This window comes from Tursiops truncatus, chromosome 10 (genome assembly GCF_011762595.2).
Source record: "Tursiops truncatus isolate mTurTru1 chromosome 10, mTurTru1.mat.Y, whole genome shotgun sequence".
Taxonomy (NCBI): Eukaryota; Metazoa; Chordata; class Mammalia; order Artiodactyla; family Delphinidae; genus Tursiops; species Tursiops truncatus.
Window position 1 is genome coordinate 78,170,974 of NC_047043.1, and position 15,054 is coordinate 78,186,027.

Below are 15,054 nucleotides of genomic sequence, written 5' to 3' on the forward strand. Positions count from 1 at the left end.
GGCTTCCCTGGTGGTGCAGTGGTTAGGAGTCCACCTGCCGATGCAGGGGACACGGGTTAGTGCCCCGGTCTGGGAGGATCCCACATGCCGCAGAGCGGCTGGGCTCGTGAGCCATGGCCGCTGAGCCTGCACGTCCGGAGCCTGTGCTCCGCAACGGGAGAGGTCGCAACAGTGAGAGGCCCGCGTACCGCAAAAAATAAATAAATAAATATTTGATTAATTTTTTTTCTTTTTTTAAATTTTTGAGTATAGTTGCTTTACAATGTTGCATTAGTTTCTGCTGTACAGCAAAGTGAATCATTTATGCGTATACATATATTCCTTCTTGTTTAGATTTCCTGATTAATTTTTTAAAAGATGGCGCATGCACATTGCAAGATAATAACCAAGAGAATAAATAAATTCTATTATGAAGGTTAAGGTTAATAAAAGACAGTGGTATCTGAAAATGAATGCAAATTTATTAAAACGCCTTAGTAGAAATTCTGAGAACATGAAGTAGCCCAATAACCCATCAGAGCAACAGAGGCTGTTACTTTTAATGATGCATTGGTGATAACATAAACAATAGGTAAGAGACTAGCTTAAAAGAGGTCTCCATTTTAAATCAGCCTGGGCCCCTTTCTCAGAACCTCAGAAGCCACTTCTGGAGGGTCTTGAACCCCAGGTGTATTCCTTCTCTTTTGCCAATGTCTACACAGCCCAACGACTTCCTGATCCCCCTGAAAGGATAGCCAAATGAGAGGACCTGGAGATTATGTTTTGCTACTCTTAACCCTAATCTGCCTACATGTTGTAAAGGACAGTGCATACACCCACCTTTTGTTCAGCTGTGATCCACATGAAGGACAAAATTAGTGGGTAGTAAATCCAAGGATAAGCACAACTCACCAGCAATACTAACAAGATAATCCTAAAAACAGCTAAAATTACTGTGTGCTTACTAGGTGCCTTGGCACTGTTCTAAGCAATTTACATATAACTCAGTTAATACTTGCAACAACCCTACGAAGTAGGTACTATTTTCATCTCCATTTGACACATAAAGAAGCCAAGGCATGGGAAGATTAAGTAACTTGCCCACGGTCACATATCCAAGCAGGAAGCTTCGAGAGACTCTGCTCTTGACTACTAACTCTACTACTTCTTGAGAGACAGAAATGTAACTGCATCCTTTTATCTCCCTCTTCATAAAACACAACCAAAGGCAAAGAAAGTGAGAGTTAGTATTAGAGAACTTTAAATTCACACGAAAATACTTTTAAACAGGAAGTTGTCTTCAGATATTGGTACAGAGAAGCATAGATCAGTATCAAATGACCTGAGACAACACTTATAACTCTCTATCCTAGCTCTGTGGTCAAGTTCACTGGAAGGTACAGAGCAGAAGTCACCAGTGAGAACTTGTGGGCAAGTCTTGAATACATGTTCTGCTCAGCCCATATATTTTTAAGTTTTTAAAAAATGTTCTGTCAAAATGTAAAGGTTGAAAATTTTTACATAAACATTCAGGTTTTAGATTTTTCTATGAGAAGCAGGTTTCTCAATGCTCCCTCATGCAATACTGGCAAGAGTTAAAATGTAGGCTTGTCCTTTAAATGAAGCATATGACCTAGATTGCCATACTCCTCACCATTCCCTATTGTCTTATACATCACAACTTCTCTCCTTTACATTTCCTATTAGGACCTCATAAAGCATTTGAGCATGTGGGCCCTGAATTAGAGGAAAGAAGTTATACAGGAAAGAATTCTGAACCAAGAGGTGAAATTAAAGGATGTGAGTTCTAACTGTGGAACTAGTAATACTATATTATTACCCATATACTCATTTTTAAAATGTGAGGCCAGGCTAGATACTAAGATTGCATAGGTTTTAGATAGAAGAGTGAAGGAGGTTTTTTTTGCTTTGTTTTGTTTTGTTTTATCACGGTAGTGAGAAATGAGCTTGTCACTGTTTCAAAGGCTGCCTAGGAAAGCTCCTTCTGTACGTGGCATAGCAAAGAAAAGAACTGGCCTGGGCCAGTTAGATGAGATATTTGCCACCTTCAGGGCATAAGAGGCAGTTCCTAACATTACTTCTCACTGGTGTATTTAGTGTACTCTTCAGATAAGAGACAATAACTCACATTTTATCATGTTGTAAGCGTCTCAATTTCACTTTGGCATTCATAGGAGAATGGCTTTTTAATGCTTATTTACTCATGCATATATGTACAAATTCATTAATTCATTCAATAAATGTGGATGAAGCTCCGGGCACTGTTCCAGACACTATGATATAAAACTCCAAGGTAAAATAGTGGGTAAATGGGGAACTAAAGCTTAATTTCCCAGATGGCTGCCATTGTGGGGAGGGTCATGTGTAGTACCTGAAGGTAACAGGTAGCCAGCCTTGGATGACCGGTGTAACCATGCCCTGGGCTACAACCCAACTTCTCAGGGAAATTACCAATGCTTCACAAAATACTGGGAGTGACCAACTTTTTATGGAAAAGAAGAGTCAGAACTTCCTGTTAAGATCAAACATAAGGCAAAATCTGGAACGTGGAGTGAATTCAGGAAGCAGACAGAGAAAAGGAGAAGCACTAACACTACAAAATCATGGGGAAGCCTTAGAGCTTCCTTAAGTTGTAGAAGATTCAGCTTAAACATGATCTCATCAGAACACACAGCAGGAGCTCTCTAATGGTTTAATGATGATGCCATTTGCTGCACAGGATGAAAGGATGTCTGGAGTGTGCAGCTTATATTCTGACTCCAGTCTCACAATCCCAAACTGCCCAGGGCAAGGTCTTTCATCCAACTGGGCATAAGAGAGACATCTGCTTCATGCTCAGTCTCATTCCACACCCAGGAGGGCGTTTGCTTCCATCCCACTTCAAGGGGTCCCTTTGAATCTACAGTAGCTCTGGGAGAACTGTGAGAAGGTATGCACATGGGACCCGAGATGGAAGCCTTGTCACTTGGCCAAGTGTTGCTCCTGCTGGGTAGTCACTACTAAGAGTACCTTTGTGTCAAGACTGGCCTGTTAATCAGCCAGAGCTCTTGCCAGAGGCCATGTGAAGTTACTGATTTTGTGGGAGTGAGCAGTGTGTTAATATACATTGTTACCCACTGCTTTTTCTCCAGGGCCCTTTCACCAAGCACTTCCTTAACAGATCCGAGATGCCACCAAATCCCTTCCTCCCAGAGTCACGGGCTTTAGGCTCCTTTCTCTGTGCTTTTCTTCCCATAGATTAACACTTAACGTCACACCACCCCCCAAATCCTATTTTCTTTGTTTGGCCCACCTGGAAACCTTCACTGCCCCATTTAAAGCAGAACCTAAATTCAGCAAGGAAAAATTTGGTTGCCATTCCCTTGAGGACAAGAAGGGTTTGGTCTTTAAAATAGAATTCTTTAATTTCAGTTCACAGAAGTGAGAAGAAATACTTACTTGCCATCCTTCAGGAAGACACCTCATTCTCAGATGGGCTAACTCACCTCTTCCAACATAGCACCACCAACAATAGATTTTCCATATTAAAACAGGTTGGACTTTTTACCTATGATTACATTTGTACTGTGTATGTAACCTCACCCTCTAGATAAGCTAATTGATAGAAAATTTTTACCTTTTTCCAAATCCTTTATTTTGTTAGAGCCAACAAAAACTTTTTTTACAGACTAACCTGAGTTCACAGGCCAGGGAGCAATCACAGGAGTAAAGCAATACCTTGAATTCAGATCCACCTGAATCCCAGTTCAGACCTCACCTTAGACACTTAAGATTATGGTGTCCTTGGGCAAGTTACTTAACTTCTATAAGCCTCCAATTTCTAATCTAGAGAATAAGAGTAATAAAGCCTCCCTACTCTGCATGGCTCTAGAACACTTCAGAGCTAATATATGGACAAGCACTGAGCACAGTACCTGGCACAGAGCAGAGGCAGGGCACGTAAATAAAAGTAACGTCTCAGCACAGAAGAGACAGCAATTAAAACAAGGAAAGATGGCTCTCACTTAGTGTATCAATGTTTAACAGAACACCCAGAGAAAGACAGAAGCTTCAACTGTTGGCATAAATTATATTTAAAAGATAATTTTGAGGTGGAGGGGTTAAGACCAAAGAAATATATCAAAAAATTCACAAAGAACTACATAAACAAAGAGATATTCCATGTTCATGGACAGGAAGACTCAGTACTGTCAAGACGTCAGTTCTTCCCACTGATCTGCAGATTCAATGCAACCCCTGTTAAAATCCCAGCAAGTTATTTTATGGATATCAACAGATGAATTCTAAAGTTTATACGGAGAGGCAAAAGACACAGACTGGCTAACGCCATATTGAAGGAGAAGAACAAAGTTGGAGAACTAACACCACCTGATTTCAAGGCTTACTATAAAACTACTGTAATCAAAAACAGTTTGGTACTGTCAAAGAAGAAATAAACAGATCAATGGAACAGAATAGAGAGCCCAGAAATAGACTTCCTTAAATACAGTCAAGTGATTTCTGACAAAGGAGAACAGAAAATACAATGGGGCAAAGACAGTCTTTTCAACAAATGGTGCTGGAACAACTGGACAGCCACATGCAAAGCAATAAATCTAGACACTGATCTTATACCCTTTACAAATATTATGTCAAAATAGGTCACAAACCTAAATGTAAAATGCAAAACTATAAAACTCCTTGAAGACAACATAAAGGAAAATGCAGATGACCTTGGGTAAGGTGATGAACTTAGATATGACTTCTTAGATACACCATCAATGGCATAATGCATAAAAGAAATACTTGATAAGCTGGACTTCACAAAAATTAAAAACTATTGCTCTGCAAAAGACAATGCCAAGAGAATAAGAAAACAAGCCACAGAAAGGGAGAAAATATTTCTAAGACACATTTGATAAAGTAGTACTACCCAAAATATACAAAGAACTCCAAAAACTCAACAACAGGAAAACAAACAACCCAATTAAAAAATGGCCGAAGACCCTATTAAACACCTCACCAAAGAAGATATGAAGATGGCAAGATGGCAAATGAGCATACGAAAGGATGCTCCACATCGTACGTCATCAGGGGAATGCAAATTAAAACAACAACTACACATTGATTAAAATGGTCAAAATCCAAAACACCAATATCACTAAGTGCTGGTGAGGATGTGAAGCAACAAGAACTCTCAGTTACTGCTGATGAAAAAGAAAAATACTACAGCCACTTTGGAAGACACTGTGGTGGTTTCTTACAAAACTAAACACACCCTTAGCATACAATCTATCAATTGTGCTCCTTGGTATTTATTCAAAGGAGTTGAAAACTTACGTTCTCATGAAAACCTGCACACAAATATTCAATTTGTTCATAAATGTCAAAACTTGGAAGCAACCAATGTGGCCCTTGATACCTAACAGGATAAAGTGTGACATATCCAGACAATACGATATCACTCAGTGCTATAAAGAAATGAGCTATGAAGAGACATGGAGAAGCCTTAAAACGCGTAGTACTAACAGAAAGACTACAATCTGGAAAGCTATGTCGTGTGTGATTCTAACTGTATCGCATTCTGGAAAAGGCAAAACTATGGGGACAGAAAAAAGATGAGTGGTTGTTGGGACGTGTAGGGCTGGGGGATGAAGAGACAGCACACAAAAGTTTCTAGGGCAGTGAAAATTCTCTCCGTGACACCACAATGATGGCTCCATGCCATTATACGTTTCCCCAACACCAAAAGTCAACTGTAATGTAAACCATGGGCTTGGGTGATTACAGTGTGTCAGCGGAGGCCCATCAGCTGCGACAAATATACGCTCTGGTGGGGATGTTGGTTAATAGGGGAGGCAAAGCCTGTGGCTAAGTGTGTAAACTGGCTATCTCTGTACCTTCCTCTCAATTTGACTGTGAAACTAAGCTATTTGAAAAAAAAACTGTCTTAATAAAAATTCAGTTACTGAATAGCATTGATTCATTCTGCCAAGCTATATTGAGTCACAACTTTCAGATGAGGGCTAAGCACGGTGGGGGGTGGGGGAGGTATGTCTAATGGTGAAAAAAGATTTAATTAGTGTCTGTTGTCACGGAGCAACCAGGAGATAAACAAGTGACAGTATTACTTATTTATTTATTTTTTGCGGTACGCGGGCCTCTCACTGCTGTGGCTTCTCCCATTGCGGAGCACAGGCTCCGGACACGCAGCCTCAGCGGCCATGGCTCACGGGCCCAGCCGCTCCACGGCATGTGGGATCTTCCCGGACCGGGGCACGAACCCGTGTCCCCTGCATCAGCAGGCGGCCTCTCAACCACTGCGCCACCAGGGAAGCCCTACAAGTGACAGTATTAACTTGTGACTGTGCTCAGGAAAGTAGAGGATGTTCCAGAAGTGTATGCCTAGCAAAGCCCCCTTGGGGGAAAGCAGCTTTCCCAAGGATAGGGCCATCTCAGCAGGGATCCACAATGCAAGGAGAAGCCAGCAGGTGAAGAAGGTGGGTAACAGCAGGTACAAATATTTGGAGGTGAAAGCAAATGAGCCCTTTCAAAGAACAGAAGGAAGTCGGGAAAGTCATACAATGCTAGGAGCCACCAGGTGTAGTGGAGGACTCAGCTCAGTCTAGGCCTGGGTGACACAGTAGGGAAGGGGGCGGTCTTGGAAGAGGGGATTTGATCCCAACTACACTGGAAAGCTATCAGGGAGACTTTCAGACCCAAAAGACTTTCTCTTTGGGTAGTGGGACTATGGAAGATATTTTCCCCCTGAACTTTTAGATTTTTAAAAATCTCTAAAATGAGCAAGTACTAGTTATGCAATTTTAACAAGAGTTTTTAAACAACTCATTTTAAAAAGAAACAAATACACTAAACCCTTCATCAAAGAGCCCTTTTTGGAGAGGAGGTCAGTGATCTATACATTGTTAACATCACCAAGAAAGCAAACTCACAAATTAGAAACAGGAAAGAGGTAAACACAGTATCTCTGGCTCAGCGCATCAGTCAAGAGATAGTGCTCAGATAGAGGCAGACCAGGCTCTAGGCCCTTCAGCGTGAAGTCCTCAGAGATTACTATCTTGAAGATGTCAGAGAAACAAGCTGGAAGGAAACTTAGAGACACGCTAAGTGGTTTTCAAACATTTTTAAGAAAAAGGCTTTTTATTTTTTCTTCTTCAAATGAAATTTTCAACATAAAATAAGTAAAAGATTACTTGCAGGTTGAACAGGATGGGAAATGTGGTAGGAAACCCAAACCATGATGGCTTGATCTCCTTTATTTCCTAAGTTTAGTTCTTCCCCCAGGGGCTCCACAGAACAGTTTGAAATTTACTGACCTAGGGCTTCCCTGGTGGTGCAGTGGCTGAGAGGCCGCCTGCCGATGCAGGGGACACGGGTTCGTGCCCTGGTCCGGGAATATCCCATATGCCGTGGAGCGGCTGGGCCCATGAGCCATGGCCGCTGAGCCTGAGTGTTCGGAGCCTGTGCTCCGCAACGGGAGAGGCCACAGCAGTGAGAGGCCTGCGTACCGCAAAAAAAAAAAAAAAAAAAAATTTACTGACCTAGGTTTACTATGGAAGAAACTGCAGTCCACAGAGGGGAAGTCAAAGCTTTTAGCACAGGAAAGTACTGATACAAGGTTATGGGTTAGTGCAGAGCAGGGGCAAGAACCCAGGCTCATGTTCTGCATTCACTCTGGCTTTCTTCACCCCAAAAATGGATTTAAAAACGAATTGCCAGAAATTACGGTGTTCATATGGAAGAAGAGGAGTGCAGCCAGAGCAGAGCCTCTCCTTATGACCTCCCCGCCGCCGCCTCACCTCCCAGGACCCCATCCAGTCTGCAGAAGTCCCACTGCACCCTGCAAAGGAGCTCCCGGGGAGTGCTGTATATTAGTTTGCATTCCAACTCATAGAAAAACAACAACAACAAAAGGGCATCTTACTGGCTCACTTAAAAGGGAAGGCTAAGGTCAGCTGTTCCTGGCATGGCTGGATCTCAAAAGGATTCTTTCTCACCATCTCCTGGCTCAGCTTACCTCTGAATTGCTTCTTATTGAAGGCAGATTCTCTTCACCAACATGGCCACAGACAACTCTGAGTTTAAATTGCTTGACATCTTAGACCCTGAAGACAAGGGCAACTCTTGCACTACAGTTCCCGCAAAAGTCTTCAGAAAGGCTTTGATCTGCCTGAACCAATCACTGCGATCAGGGCAAGTGTGATCTTTTGATTGGTCCAGACTGAGTCTTGAGCCATTAAAGTAGAATCATCCCCATCTGGGGGTTAGTGGGCGGGGGAAGACTAGGAATTTGAGATCAGTGGTTCCTCAATGGAAACTTGGCCTGCTGTTCTCTAGAAGAGGGGCAGGAGTGCTTGGCCAACAAATCAAGACATAACCTTGACATTGCATGTCTATACCAGGTCATTTCTTTTTTTTTTTTTTCATTTTTCTAATAGCTTTATTAGAAAAAAAAAGCATTAAAATCCAGCTTAATGAAGAGAAGACTAGGAAGGCAGCAGGCAGCCCACTCTCATCTCTCGCTTCCTCTGGCCTCTTGGGAGTCCACCAGAAAATGCTTCCATCTTCAAGACTGGGGTGATTAACCTACACCAGGTCATATCTGACTTGCTGAAAGTGGGACTATTTATGTGAAAGGGCACCTCAGAGACATACTTGATGTTACTTCTCTATTCACTCATGTAAACAGTCAAACACTGCTTACAATCCTAACTAAATCAGGCCTCTACTAGAACTGAAGTGAAATCAGCTGAATTAAAAGATTTCTACATTTTACTTGCAGTCAGAAGGGTCCCAAACTACTTCTGAAAATGCAAACCCTGAGCCTAATACTGGCATTTATTCCTTGTCTCTACTACAGGTACCTATAGAAAAAAAAAAGAGTATCTGAATGCAGATTTATTATATTCACCTTTAGGATAAATAAAAGCATTTAAAAGTTCTAAACATATGAACTTTTTAGCACAAAATTTAAAGGATTTTTACAAAGACCACAGTGGAAAAAGTTGACTGTGTGTATATATAATTGTAACAGAATTAATGTATATAGAGTATATAATATATATTGTATACATAATTAGAATTAATGGTTAATTTTTTAAAGGAATATTATCTTTTCAGAGCACAGAAAAATACTTAGCATCTGCCTTTGCCTTCCCTCGACTACAGGCATTGAGAATAAGGCCAAATGCATATTTCAGAGCTTAGACATTTCAGCTTTTCTACTCCTTGGGTTTCCAAAATAGCTCTCAAATTTCTTCAAAGGTTTATTCACAAAACACAGCTAAAATGTAATGAGAAAAGGCTGAAAGAAAAGCTCTAACCCAGAGACATCAGGTGGTTTTTGAGAAGCACTTGAATGACAAAGCTGAAATCAACATCTGTTAGCACCTTTCATCAAGCCCCCTGGAAAATGCACTGAATACATTTAACTCTTGGCATCCACCAAGGGATTCTCCAGGTCCAGCAAGTACTGGAGGCTCTAAACAAAGCCATGGAGTGGCTCTGATGGGACAAAAGCAAAACAAAATGAGCCAAAATGAAACAGGTCTCTTCTCTTTGCTTGTCCTGCCCTGAAGGGAAAGACGACGAAATGCACATGGGCTAAATCTCCGCACAAGTGAACCATGGGTAAGAGCCTCAGGTCAGTCCAGGACAGGAGAATGACATCTGTTAGTGTTTGGGGATGGTAACATTCCCCAGGGACCTGTAGAAACAATGCCAGCTTTGAAAGAGTGCTGGTCACTTTCCCCTTCCCCCCACCTATAAACAGTATCCTTCAAACTCTGATAATAAGAACCAAACCTCATGCCACACGTCACATGGCAACATGGCCATTCCATGACTTTGCTATGGAGAGTCCATTTTTTTGACTAAAAAAGTTTCTCTACCAAGTCAGTAGAAGACAACAGTTTGAAAAACACATGTGGTATGTAAATTCAGGTATTGGAGGGCCTGAGGCTTTAAAATTACGTTTTTCCATACCCAGTCTGGCAGAATCTTTATTCTTACTTGGATTACTTCTTCTATAAAGAGCAATCCAAGTAATCCAAAAGCATGTCAATATGTTTCTTTTATCCATAGTAAAACACACGTCTGTGAGTACCGCCGTAGGGAGAATACAGTCTGGGAGAACACTGTAGAACACTTAGGAGATTTGTACCTTGACCTCAAATCCTCTAAGCCTTGCTCATTTAGCTTGCATTTTTTGAGGGTCTAATATATGTCATACGCTGGAAGTATAAAGATGAGCCAAAGTTCACCGGCAGGTAAGTCAGGGAGATAAACACATAAAGAAATGATTACAATCCATGTGCCTATTGAAAGCAGGGAACCAACAAAGAAAGGGAGGTTTAACTTAGCCAGGCAAAGGGGGTATTAGGGAAGGGTCACTGGGTAGGTAACCTTTGACCCTTGAGAGTTAAGTAAGAACTTACCAGGTGGAAAGAAGTGTTGAGTGGAGGAGACAGAACAAAGAGTGGGGAGTATATTCCAGACTAGAGAAAACAAGTGACTTCACCTCAAATCCCAACAGTAATTGACTGGGAGTGGCCGATCCAACTGTGGCAATGGAAAAGACGATGAAGCCATGTGGCCGATATTACTGAAGTCCCATTCTATTTCCTCATCCGTTCCATCCACCCCTGAGTTCACCTGTGGCCTCAGTGGACATTTCTGTTACATGCTGACAGCATCCCATTTCAACCACCTGCAGCATTCTGCTTCTCTGAGGATTTTCTCTGACTCTTTGGGAACCCAAAAGCAAGGCAACCTGAAAGTACTGAAGATTTCATGCCCCCAGAGACAACCTTTATCCAATGAGAAATGGAAGTCAGTGGAAAAATACACAAGTTCCCTATCCCTTGGTAACACAATTCTGAGGTACATGGTAAATCATCCTCAGTGATATGCCAATGGGACTGAGCCCAATTGTCCACATTAAGGTACCCTTTATTCTCTCTCCCCTGACACATTTTCCTCACTCCCTCATTTCAGCTTCCTAGGATCACCATTCAAACATTATGCATTAGTTATCTACTGCTGCGTAACAAATTGTCCCCAAATTCAGCAGCTTGAGACAATAAACACCTATTACCTCTTGTAGTTTCCACAGATCAGGAAATTAGGGAAAGCTCAGCTCTGTGGTTCTGGCGCAGGGTCTCTCATGAGGTTGCAGTCAAGTGAAGGCATGACTGGAGCTGGAGGGTCCACTTCCAAGGTGGTTCACTCAGATCACTAGCAAGTTGCTACTGCCTATTAGCAGGAGGCCTCACCACATGGACTTCGCCACAGTGTTGCTTGAGGGTCCTCACAACATGGCAGATGGCTGCCCTCCCAGGAAATTATCCAAAAGAGAGCAAGGGAGTAGCCACAACATCTTTTATGACTTAGCCTCAGAAGTCCCACACTGTCACTTCCGCTCTATTCTATGGTTCAAATAGATCAGCCGTATGCAATATGGGACGGAATGACACAAGGGCATGGATACACAAGGGAGGCTAGTATCATTGAGAGACATTTTGGAGACTGGCTATCATACTTAGAGTTTAACAGCCAAGTCTCTCCTGTTCCATTAGTGATGTCTGCCTTGAATGGGAGATGGGAGGGCTGTCACGCATTCATGCATGCATGCTGGGACCCTAAAATACCTGGATTTAATCTCCAAAACTTTCAGAGATTCAGTAGATTCTGACCAAGGTCTGAAAACACCCTCCCATTTTGGATGTAATTGTTCCAAAATTAAGCCAACCTTTAATTTTCCTACTAATGTATTCTTCCTTTTGGGATTCACGTTGCTGAGCAGATCTGAGACAATAGCTTTCCACCTCATCTAGAAACATTTTCAGATCTTTCTGTTGTTTATGACAATGCTAGACTATTTCAGTCATCAGTATAAGTTCAGAATTCTAGAGACATTGTTCCTTCTAATTTGTAATTTATATGCATTCCTTAGCAAAAACCAGTCACTAGGAAAAAGCAACAGAAAATATAAATTATCCTTCAAGATTACCATATTCATATCCACATGGGAATTACATAGCATAAATCAGATCTAAACAAACAAGTTCTGCCCCCAGATTCCTTAAAATGTATAAATGATAACAGATAATTCAGCTTGCAGATGACAGTTCAAAGCCTCCCTCTTTGTCCTCTTGTGACAAACCTAAGATAAATATGCCCAGAGTAGAATAACCGTCAAATGGCTGAAGAGGTTCACTAAGAGGAAGAGGTATGCTTGATGGATGTTTCAACTTCTCCCTTAAAAACTTATCAATCCAGGGCTTCCCTGGTGGTGCAGTGGTTGAGAGTCCGCCTGCCGAGGCAGGGGCCACGGGTTCGTGCCCCGCTCCGGGAAGATCCCACATGCCGCGGAGCGGCTGGGCCCGTGAGCCATGGCTGCTGAGCCTGCGCGTCCGGAGCCTGTGCTCCGCAACGGGAGAAGCCACAACAGTGAGAGGCCCGCATACCGCAAAAAAACAAAACAAAACTTATCAATCCATAAAATGAACAATATTCTTAGACTGTGCCCATGGAATATTTAAATTGCAATCCAATTTCATAATTTCATTTTCTCAGGGGTATGGCCTTGGTTACACCCAAGATCATATGAGCATGTAAGACTTACCTTAGCAAACACAGAAAAAAATATAAATATTTATGTATATGAACACCTAAAAACTAAAATCTCAAAACACAAACTTTAAATTTCTTATGTGCCCCTTCTTCTTAAGGATGCACTTGGTTATTTCTCATTACAATTAAAAGTATTCCAGCAGGATATTATCTACTTGTAATATATTCTTGTGCATCCAAGGGGCTGGGACTGAAATATTAGCATTAGAATGTTAGAATAAAATCTGAGCATTAAATAAACAAAGATATTGACCTGGAAAGGAACGGACCGGACCAAGAAGAAACACAAAGGAACAGTTCACGTTTAAAGTCATCTTCATTGCCACAAGGCTCAACTCTTAGTTGATTATCATCTTTATGACACTAGGTAGAAGAGTTTGAGTTTTTTTCTTTTTCAAGGAAACACCAATCTCTTTTTAACTGTTCTCCAACTTAAGGAAAAAAAAAAAAAACAACTTAAACTCTGAGAGTAGGCTTTATTTAGGATGCCGAGGAGACAGATTTTAATTTAATCACAGTGAAATCGCACCACCTAAAATAATTACCAGTACCTAGCCAACAAACTATTATCTGTTGAAGATAATCAGTACAGAGAGCCAGGCTGGACAGGCAAGGATGTAACAAAAGCCTTTGTACTGTTTTTGATCAAGAGCAGAATCATCAGGCCGAGGTTATTCGGCCTTAATTTCCCTTTCTCTCTTTCTCTGCCAACTCAAACTCAAGGTAAAACGACCAAAACAACTTGGATGTATCGATGGATGAATTCCATCTCCATATATTGTCTGTGAAGAAATCTGTTTTGTTTACCTAGTTTATAACAGTGAGATGTGATGATTACACTTTAATATATGTTTGCTATGTTGCAAAATAGTTTGGCTCTCTTAAAAATATAAGTTAAAAACTACCGACTCTGCTGAGTCACTCATCCTGAGAGCATTAATTGAGAACAGCTGGGGTATGCCTTTATCTTTTTCTTTTAATAACAGCTTTATTGAGGTATAATTCACATCTCATAAAATTGATCCTTTCAAAACATACAACTCAGTGTTTTTAGTATATTCACAAAGTTGTGCAATCATCACCACTGTCTAATTCCAGAACATTTTCATCACCTCCAGAAGAATCCCCATACCCATTAAAAAGTCACTCCTCACCATCTCCTCCACCCAGCCCTGCCTGCACTAATCTACTTTATGTCTCCATAAATTTGACTACAGCCAATTCATATAAACGGAGTACGACAATATGTGGCCTTCTGTGATGGACTTCTTCCATTTAGCATAATGTTTCAAGGTTCATCCACGTTGTAGCGTATAGCGGTATTCACTTTTTTATGGCTGAATAATATTCCATTGTATACATATATCAGATTCTGTTTATCCATTCATTAACTGATAGACATTTGGCTTGTTTCAACTTTTGGCTATTATGAATGATGTTGTTATGAACATTCATATAAACATTTTTGTGTGGACATGTTTTCAATTCTCTAGGGTATATATTCATTACCTAAGGTTGGAATTTCTGGACTCTATATTGAATTTTTGAGGCTCTGCCAACCTTTCTTCAAAGTGGCTACACCATTTGCCATACTTACCAGCAAGAAATTTCCAGTTTCTTGGAAACATTTGTTATTGTTTGTTTGATTACAGACATTCTAGTGGATGTGAAATGATATCTCACTGTGGTTTTGATTTGCACTTTTCCCTATTGACTAATGATATTGAGCATGTTTTCATGGGCTTATTGACTATTTGTATATTCTTATGAGAAAGCTCTATTCAAATCCTTTATTCATTTTTAAAATTAGGTTTTATTGTTGAGCTGTAAGAATTCTTCATATATTCTGGATACTAGATTCTTATTAGATACATAAGAAATATATATTCTATTATCTGAATTGTATTTTTACTTGACTGATGGTGTCTTCTGAAGCACAAACGTTTTAAATTCTAATGTCAGACTTATCTATACTTTCTATTTTTGCTTTTGTTGTCATTTCCAAGAAACCATGCCTAATCAAAAGTCACAAGGATTTAGTTTAAGTTCTTACATTTAGGGATATGATGCATTCTGAGTTACTTTTTTGTATATGATGGTGAGGGTGGGGATACAGTTCATTCTATTGCATGTGGACATCCCGTTGTCCCAGTAGCAGTTGTTGAAAAGTCTGTGCTTTCCCTATTGAATTGTCTTAGCACTCTTGCCCAAAAACATTTAAATCAATTAAAATAAATTTCAGGGTTTATTTCTGGACTTTTAGTTTTATCCCATTGATCTGTATGTCTATCCTTATGCCAGTACCACCTTGTCTCGATTACTATAGATTTTTAAGTAAGATTTGAAATCAGGAAGTGTGAATTCTCCAGCTTTGTTCTGCTTTCGCAAGCTTGCTTCTTCTATTCTGGTCCCTTGCTTTTC